The sequence below is a fragment of the Scyliorhinus canicula genome, chromosome 4 (genome assembly GCF_902713615.1).
Source record: "Scyliorhinus canicula chromosome 4, sScyCan1.1, whole genome shotgun sequence".
NCBI lineage: Eukaryota > Metazoa > Chordata > Chondrichthyes > Carcharhiniformes > Scyliorhinidae > Scyliorhinus > Scyliorhinus canicula.
This window is the reverse complement of record NC_052149.1, coordinates 47043520-47052628: the sequence shown is the minus strand read 5'-3', so window position 1 is coordinate 47052628 and position 9109 is coordinate 47043520. Positions and strand designations below refer to the sequence as shown.

At 41.7% G+C, this 9109-nt stretch overlaps 1 protein-coding gene across 2 annotated transcripts in view; it reads left to right on the top strand.

Annotated features, from left to right (window-relative positions):
* The first annotated feature begins 392 nt into the window (after nucleotides 1-392).
* Nucleotides 393-9109, top strand: part of gpbp1l1 (GC-rich promoter binding protein 1-like 1) — a 110283-nt gene continuing 101566 nt past the window's right edge. Inside the window, exon 1 of one of the 2 annotated variants that reach the window (XM_038794176.1) lies at nucleotides 393-627. The gene's annotated coding sequence lies outside the window, so the exon portion shown is untranslated. The remainder of the gene's footprint in view (nucleotides 628-9109) is intronic. The other variant, XM_038794177.1, reaches the window with a different exon arrangement.

The window sequence follows — 9109 nt, the reverse complement described above, 5'->3', positions numbered from 1 at the left end:
AGAACGACAGGATTCAACTTTGCTCCTTTGCAAAGTTCCTCTTTTGAGGTGCCTCAATGCAACTTCGCGCGACCTTTGATATTCACAGTATACGTTCCAGGTCAGGCGTACAGACACGGGGGGGGGGGGGGGGGGCGGATGCTCCAAATTTTGGAGCCCCTCGGTTTGCAGTACAGAGTAAAACGACCCCCCGGCGTCCCGCCCCATCCCCACTGCCTTGCCTTCCCAGGGAATGGGAAGACATGATTGACACATATACACACACATACAGGGGCAACAAAACAATGCGAGCCGATTGTTACGTCAGATGGGGGCAGAATGGCACGTGACTCTCCCGCTCGCGCGCGCCTCCTTCCGTGTTTTGGTGGAATCCCCGCGCGCGCGATCGAGCGGGAGGAGCGTCGAGCGCGAGCACCCGGAGAGGGGGAGGAGGAAAGACTGCGGAGCAGCGGCAGCAGCATTGGAGAGGCTGATTAATACACACACACACATTACACATAAAAGCAGCAATCTATTGGAAATACTTTGGGTTGACGCTCAGGGCTCGGGAGAGAGCTGAAGAAGAAAAGGAGTCGAGTGGAGGGGCGATTGCTGCTGAGTGGTTCCCTCCCCCCCCACCTTGTGGAGGTAAGAGGCCAGCCAATGTTATTGCCCTGCAGCCTGCTTTGTCGCCATTTTGGCCCCAGCGTTTGTTGTTATTATCATCATCGTGGCTTCAGCAGCCGCCTTACTATTTGCTGTTGCTGGAGTTCAGAACCAAATGTAAAATGTTCATTGCATACATTTTTTTTTTGTCCTGTGACCTGTCTCGTATGGGAAAGAGTTATGGTTATTAGGCAGGTTTTTTTGTTTGTATGTCATGAAATTTGTGGCCTAAACTTGCATTTTGTACTTTTTAGTCCATCGCTTATGTACGCAGTGTGGCTTGATGTTTTTCTTCGTCAAACAAGTGCTAAACGTGTTACAATCGGCCAGTGCAGTAATTTACTTTTGAATAATTGTTTTCCTTTTGAGGCTAACTGTGCCCACCACCTGCTTGTTGGGACAGTGTTATTGTGTTGTTGCAGGAAAGGCAGGAAGTTTCACTTCGGATTCTCCCTTTTCCGCCTCAGAAGTGTGGAATAACACACTTGAGATGAGGTTGCCGATTATTTTCTGTTTGCTGAGCCACCCATCCCACGGCTGCCATTTCTGGTCGTGTGGAATACTGTAATATCTCGCACCCAAGGATACACTTTCCTCATGTGGGAAGGAATCTAAATCGTGCAAACTAATGTTATTAGATGATTGTATAGGGTGTCATAATTCCGTGGCAACGCAATCGTGTTCGTTTACATTTGCTTGGGTTGGATTTAAGTTATATTCACAAACATCTTCGTACTTATTAGGAGTTTTAACTAATTGCATTTTCCATTTCTAGTCCATCATTGCATTTAATTTCAATGTCCACCTCATTTTTAGCAACAGCTTGCATTTGTATGAACGTCCAAGGCAGAACGTTTAGCTTTGCTTACTCTGTTACAACACAAACCAATGGTATTTTTGGATTGTGATTTTTGGAATATTATCCTCCTGTGAATGGATAATTTAAAATTTGTAGATTCAAATGATGAAGCCTGGTTTATACTCCAGAACCAATACTTTTTTAATTCAATTAAACTTGTGTCAGAAAATTCAAATAATTTGGATTTATGCATAGGAAACTATACTTCCTCAAAATGTATCTCCATTGTCAGTTCCATTGGAGTCGCTGTAACCAGTTCTGCTGGTTTAAATAGTAATCTGTCTTTAACTCATTCTGAATCGTATTGTCACTATTCTCACATCGCAGTGGTATTCTTTCCTTTTTAACCCACTCGACCAAGTATGAAGAGGGTCACTTCACATTTAAGTACACAGAAGCACTTTGATTTACCTCTCAGCACTGTTTCTAGTTGCCCCACCTGATATTGTGGCCCTGCTGCAGGAGCAAACATTGCTATGAGCAATTCCCACCATGAAGTATCAGCATTGTGTAAGAACGGAATGTAGTGAGATTAGAAAACAGGAGTCTTTCAGAACAGACATCTGATCAATCCTTTTAGGATGCAAATATGTTTGTACATCTTGCATACTGATTTTATAATGCACATTTAATGTAGGGGAGGAGTAGCAAAGCAGAGGGTTTGTGACATGTTCCATGTTGTAGTGTGATGGAACCTGCGGTTTGTGGGACCAGTGAGATGCCATGTGCAAGTTGTCTGACTAGATGTCTTATTGAATGTTCTGTTGGATACACTGACTGTGGTTTTAAAGCTTGTGTTTTAGTGTCAGATCCTAAGGGAAAGTGACACTTTGGGTTTCTGGGGAAACTGAAACTGAAACCAAATAAAAGACACTGACACCCAAGCTCAGATAATCAAGCTGTGCAAGCAGGCTGATGAAAATAAGGGTGACGTCCAGGAGCTGGCAATAGGCAGATGCATGGATGCTGCAGCTGTTTCTTACTCTTCAATTCATTGGCTGGCCAGACTCGGTCATGGAGTGCACAGGGTTATTACTGAGGGTTTGAATTAAGATAATACTAGTGGATCCAAGCCATCAAGACGCTTGTGATAGTGTTGTGAAACCTTGGGCTAGTGCGTGGTCAATCCCAGCCCCACTTGACCAGGGGTTGCAACACAATTGACATGATCAATTAATTCTTTAAAAACACCCTAGTAAGAAGTCTTACAACACCAGGTTAAAGTCCAACAGGTTTGTTTCAAACACGAGCTTTCGGAGCACGGCTCCTTGGAATAAATAGTCCCCAGGTTTGTAAATTCAAACATTATTCACTTTTATTAATAACTGACTATAATTAAATATGTGGCAAATACAACTGGTTAATTATTTAATTCCTGACCCTGTAATTCGCCACTATAATTGAAAGAAGGACTTAAAATAATTATGAAAATAAAAGGATAAGTGTCTTTGTTTCAGGTGGACTTCTTCCTGTACATCTGTTTTCAATCTAGGCCTTCAGTTTGAGGTTTTTGTTTTCAGTCTCTAATGGTTTTCACTGTAGATTCATCCAGACTTCTCTGCAGCTTCAGAAAACAGCAGATAGACAGTATATCTGGAGAGGGAGAGACAGATACACTCAGCTGCTCCTCTCAGTGTCCAGGATCCGACTGTCATTTCCTGCGTCCTCTGAAAACTATCCCATTCGGGTAGGACCCAATCACTGCATATCGCTGGGCAGAATACTACCTTTTGCCAATTCATTGGCCACCAGCCAAATTATCGAACTGAACCCCTCCAATCTCTCGTGTTCCTGTCTTTCTGTTCAGAAGCTAAACCTGTTGCACAGGGTAACATTTTGAAACTTCAGAGTTTTACATTTCCTCTGCTTGACTTAAAGGTCCATTAAACATCCATGGATCAAAAATGATAACCACAAAGTAAAAGAAATGGGAAATAAGGGAATCAACGATTCAGCAAAGCTGGGAAGGTTCTGGAGAATACGCCATTTTGTTGAAGATTGTATCCAGGGGAAAAACTGCTGTCGGATGGGAATTGTTTGTTAAATAGTTAACAAAAAGGAGCTGGAATTTTACCTGAGGAAGTTCAAAGCTTTGAAGGATTTTTGTGGCTGAAATTGGTGCCAGCTACGCTGCGTGGACTGCATTCATCTGTCTTTTTTTGTATCTTTATTTAGCATGTAATTTCTGGTATATATTGACAACGATTTGTCTGTTAATTCATGCTTAGCTTGTGTTGATTTTGGTTTGATGAAGTAAAGGCTATAAACAGTGAAATTTCTGCATTTTTATTTTTTTGGGATCAATTGGTAAATTTGGTTCTTTTGTTTTGTTGTTTTCCAGGGGATCATAACAGATTTTGCCAACAAAGTTTTATACCAATATTAGAATGGAGGAAGATAAATATAAAGAAGACCAGTATTGGAAAAGTAAAAGATTCATATAGTGCAAGAAAGTATAGTGGGGCAGATCCGTGGAGACCTTCATTTTGAAAATAACTGAGCATTTTGATTTAATTGCTTTGGAGAACTTCGGAGCCTTGGAGAATTGTCAGGACATAACTCAATGAGGGGGAGGATCATGGCAGTACTGTTTTGGATAAGCTAGAGTTCATGTCTGGTGTTCACCAGAGTTTGTTTGCTTCTTAAAATTTGAGTCTGGGGGTGAGTTTAAGCAATGGTGGTGGCTTGTGCTGTAAAGGCAGAAGTGGGAACATTATAATAGTAATGGGTGTCCTGTGCATTTTAAAGCAAAACTCAGCATTTCAATATACTGACATTATATACTGTTGGGCTCACCTTAGATGAGTAGCATGGGGTGGTTGGAGTTCTTTGTGGAAGTTGAACAGCAAGGTCTTGGTCTAGTTGAAGCTTTCTCATCCACAGCTTTCAAGAAACTACCAAATGCATTGGAATCCGCAAAGGCTGTAGGTTCCAACAACATTATGGTTGTAGTGCTGAAGACCTGTGTTGCTGAACTATGCTCCAATCCAAGTTGTTTCAAGACTGTGCAACGTTGGCACCTACCCAATATTGTGGGAAATTACCCAGGTACGACCTGCCCACAAAAAGCAGGACAAATCCAGTCCGGCCAAATAGCGCTTCATCATTCTATTCTCTATCATCAGCAAAGTGATTGGAAGATAAGGTGTCGTTGACATTGCAGTGTCAGTACCGCTTCATCATATGTGAGGAGATAGTGACTGCCCTTGATATTAAGGCAGCATTTGATGGAGTGTGGCGTCAACGAGCCCTTGCGAAGTTGAGGTCAGTGGGAATACTCTCCATCGTTTAGTCATATCTCGCACAAAGGAAGATGGTTTCCAATAAACTCAGCCCTACAACATCACAGCAGGATTTCCTCAGGAACAATGATATTCAGCTACTTATAAATATTCGTCCTTCCATCAAGGTCAAGAATTTCTGTAATGATTGCACAAAGTTTAGCACTATTTGTGACTCGCCATACATTGAAGCAGACCATGTCCATCTGCAGAAAGAGCTGGACCACATTCGGCTTTGGGCTGACAAGTGGCAGTTAACATACGCGCCACAAAAACAGCAGGCAATAAACCTCTCCAACAAAAGAGAATCCAGCCGCCTCCGCTTGACATTCAATGGCAGTACCATCACAAAATCCCCACCATCAACATCGTAGGATGGACCATTGCCTGAAAGTGAGCCAGCTATGTAAATATTGTGACCGGAAGAGTAGGTCAGAGACTCTGAACTCTGCAGTGAGTAACATAAGCTGCTGTGTTTATGACGGGTAGGTGAGTGCGAATGATGAAGTTAACTAAGTCACTTGGTTTTCCCACCATCTTACAATAGACTGAGTCTCGCAGATGTTGCCCTCAGACTTAAGCCAACTCTCATTCATGACACTTACGAGACAAAACGTTGATGGTGGCTTACAGATCTACTTAAAGAGTCAACTGAATTTTCTGGGGCTGGATTGATGTATTGGTTTGAAGATGAATTATTTTCTTTCTCTCTCGCCCACTCTTTTTCTCTTTCCTCCTCCTGTATCAGTGCTTGTTGCATTTGCCTGCAACATGACTGACTGCACATTATGAAGTGCTTTGTGATGTATTCAGGACATGAAAGCAATTGTATTCATGTGGCTTAGTTTCTTCTTTCCTTCCTTCCTTTGAGTGTTAAAAGCTCCTGTATTTGCATTCCACAAACTGGTATTCTTATGTCTGTCCAGTATTTAGGCTACTACATGCAACTAAAACCTTTCTTAATTGTTTACACTTTGCAAGCTGGTGCAGTGAATATTGTTGTGTGATTTGGACTATACATTATGATATACGTTTACAAATGACAAAGACATTTTTAATTTGTGCTCCTCTATTGTGAAATTAAAAACAGTGAACTACTTGGCCTAACACAGATTTGTGCCTGTATTATATGTGGGGCTAATGCATTCTCTCAATGCCAGTAACAATAGGGTGATATCCACTCATGGGTTGGCTATTACAATATTCACATACATCCCCCTTGCTTCATTGCAGTTGCAGCTTGTAAATGTGATATCTGTAACTTTTCATTTCTAATCACACCTTCAGGAAGTGGGTTAGTTCCCCAATGCTTTAGTAATAAAGCCAGTGGTTGTCTACTGTTCACAGTGAGTGTCCATCAAACTTAACTGTCTCGCATTGCAAGGTGCGGGACAAAAGGTATTTTCCTATTTGTTTATGAAGGAGCTTTTTCGAAACAAAGTACCCTGTAAATATGAAATTTGAAGTTAATTACAGCAAATTCCCCTGTTGCCTTGTGTGTACTAAGGCGTAATATCCCTCCTTGAGCATTGTGCCCATCCATGTACTATGAGCATCACCATCAGATGTGTAAGATACATTTGCTTTTATAGAGCTGTGCGCGCTAGTGAACTTTTGCATTTAATTTTTGTAATTTAACAGTTTCTTTGCTTAATTGTGAAAGCATTAATTTCACCATAACATTTTCTGGTACATCTTTGTGTCATTTTCTGCGACTACTGAACTTCACTGCTAAGTGATCAAGCCATATCTTTTGAATTGAATTAGAGAGAGATGCTCGCGCCAGACCAAGGGCAACAAAATTCAGTTTGCTAACTAACTATGGTTGAGTTACGACACTCCAACTTTGAGCAGAGTCTCAAAACCGATTTAAATAAAAGCAAATTACTGCGGATGCTGGAATCTGAAATGAAAGGGAAAATGCTGGAAAATCTCAGCAAGTCTGCCAGCACCTGTCGGGAGAGAAAGGAGCTAACGTTTTGAGTCCGATGACTCTTTGTCAAGCTTTGTTTGACAACTCTTGACAAGTTCTTTGTTTGACAAGAGTCATCGGGCTCAAAACAGATTTTCCAGGTTTCTAATTATAGGTTATCTTTTCTGTTACAATTTGAATCTTTTGTGGCTAATTGTAGCTCTTATCTCAGCTGGTAACTTGAATATTTGTTTTGATGAAGGCTGACTTTTTTTTTCAGGACTAACTTTCCCTGAGCACTCAAATTTAGGCTGAATAGCGACATAGTGCTGTAACGATTCTTTGATTCTAATTGAAGTTTAAATAATTATTTCTGGTAGCCGACTTTTTAAAAAAAAAAAAAAAATTTTTTTTCTTTGACTGACTGGTATTCCTCAATCACTCAAAATTTAATTATTTTATATTTTCCCTTAATTTAGTTAATGGTTATCAATCAGCCTAAAGGCAGTGGTGTCACCCCAGGATTGGTGTTAGACCCACTGCTGTTCACTTGTTTCTCTAAGACCTGGTCAGCAGGTTTGATGGTGACATGAGCATTTTTGCAACAGTTAGGACTTCCGAGGAATGCAGTCTAGAGAAAAAAATAATGGAAGTACTGGGTGAATGGGCTAAACAATGATAAATAGCGTTTAACCGTAATACATTTGAGGGCAACACAAGTGGCTAGCACTGTGGCTTCACAGCACCAGAGTCCCAGGTTTGATTCCCCGCTGGGTCACTGTCTGTGCAGAGTCTGCACGTTCGCCCCGTGTTTGCGTGGGTTTCATTCGGGTGCTCCGGTTTCCTCCCACAGTTCAAAGACATGCAGGTTAGGTGGATTGGACATGCTAAATTGCCCTTCGTGTCCAAAAAAGGTTAGGAGGGGTTATTGGGTTACAGGGATAGGGTGGAAGTGAGGGCTTAAGTAGGTCAGTGCAGACTCGATGGGCTGAATGACCTCCTTCTGCACTGTTATGCAGTGTAATTCATATCGAACATTTACAAAGAATAATATTGAAAGCGATTTGAAGGAAAAGTGGATCTTGGTGTTATTGTATACATCATGCTTGAAATTCACAACCAATGCAGAGATGTCCTAGCCATAGTAAGCTGGGTATTGGGTTGTTTTAAAGAGGATCATTCAATACAAATCAAAGGTCACTAATCTGTCATTATAGAAATCATTGGTTTGGCCATATTTGGAGTACTGTTTAGTGACTTGTAGGATATGTCATGAGCTGTTAGGACGGACCTAGACTGGTTGTTGGCTGTGGCAAAGGTTGAATGATAGGAAAATGCAGACGGCTGTTCGATCTATCATGCCTGTGCCAGTTCTTTGCAAGAGTTATACAAGTAAATCTATGAATAAGTCCAGTTCTGTTTTGAAAGCTTCTACATCCACCTAGGCACTACATTCTATTTTATAACTTGCAGTATTTTTTTTAAAAAAATCTCCGCAACGCCAATTATCTTGAAAATATGTCTTGTGTTATTGGACCTCCTGCCAGTGGAAAGGCTTCCTTTTTTTTTTAAGTGTTTTAAAAATTTTTTTTTTTCCAATTAAGGGGCAATTTAGCATGAACAATCCACCTACTCAGCACCTCCTTTGGGTTGTGGGGGTGAGACCCACGCAGATACGGGGAGAATGTGCAAACTCCATACTGAATGTGACCTGGGGCTGGGATCAAACCTGGGTCCTCGATGCCATGACGCAGCAAGGGTAACCACCGCATCACCATGCTGCCGTTGTTTTCTTATTTACTACATCAAAACTCTCCAACATATTGATTATGTTTATTAAATCGGCCCTTAAAATAATCATTTTAAAGGAGAACAATGTCAGCTTCTCCAGTCTCTCCACGTAATTGAAGTCCCTCATCCTTGGTGTCATTCTAGTAAATCATCACTACAATCCTTCCAAGGGGCTTAACATCCTTCCTAAAGTCTGGTGCCCATAATTGGGCTCAATACTCCAAACTTATGATTTTGTAAATGTTTAACTTTGCTTCTACAATCTCTTCCTTTAGCAGATTGCTCTGCCACCTCAAAAGATTTAGAACATAGAACAGTACAGCACAGAACAGGCCCTTTGGCCCCCAATGTTGTGCCGAGCAATGATCACCCTACTCAAACCCACGTATCCACCCTATACCCTTAACCCAACAACCCCACCCCCCCCCTTAATCTTACTTTTTAGGACACTACGGGCAATTTAGCATGGCCAATCCACCTAACCCGCACATCTTTGGACTGTGGGAGGAAACCGGAGCACCCGGAGGAAACCCACGCACACACGGGGAGGACGTGCAGACTCCGCACAGACAGTGACCCAGCCGGGAACCGAACCTGGGACCCTGGAGCTGTGAAGCATTT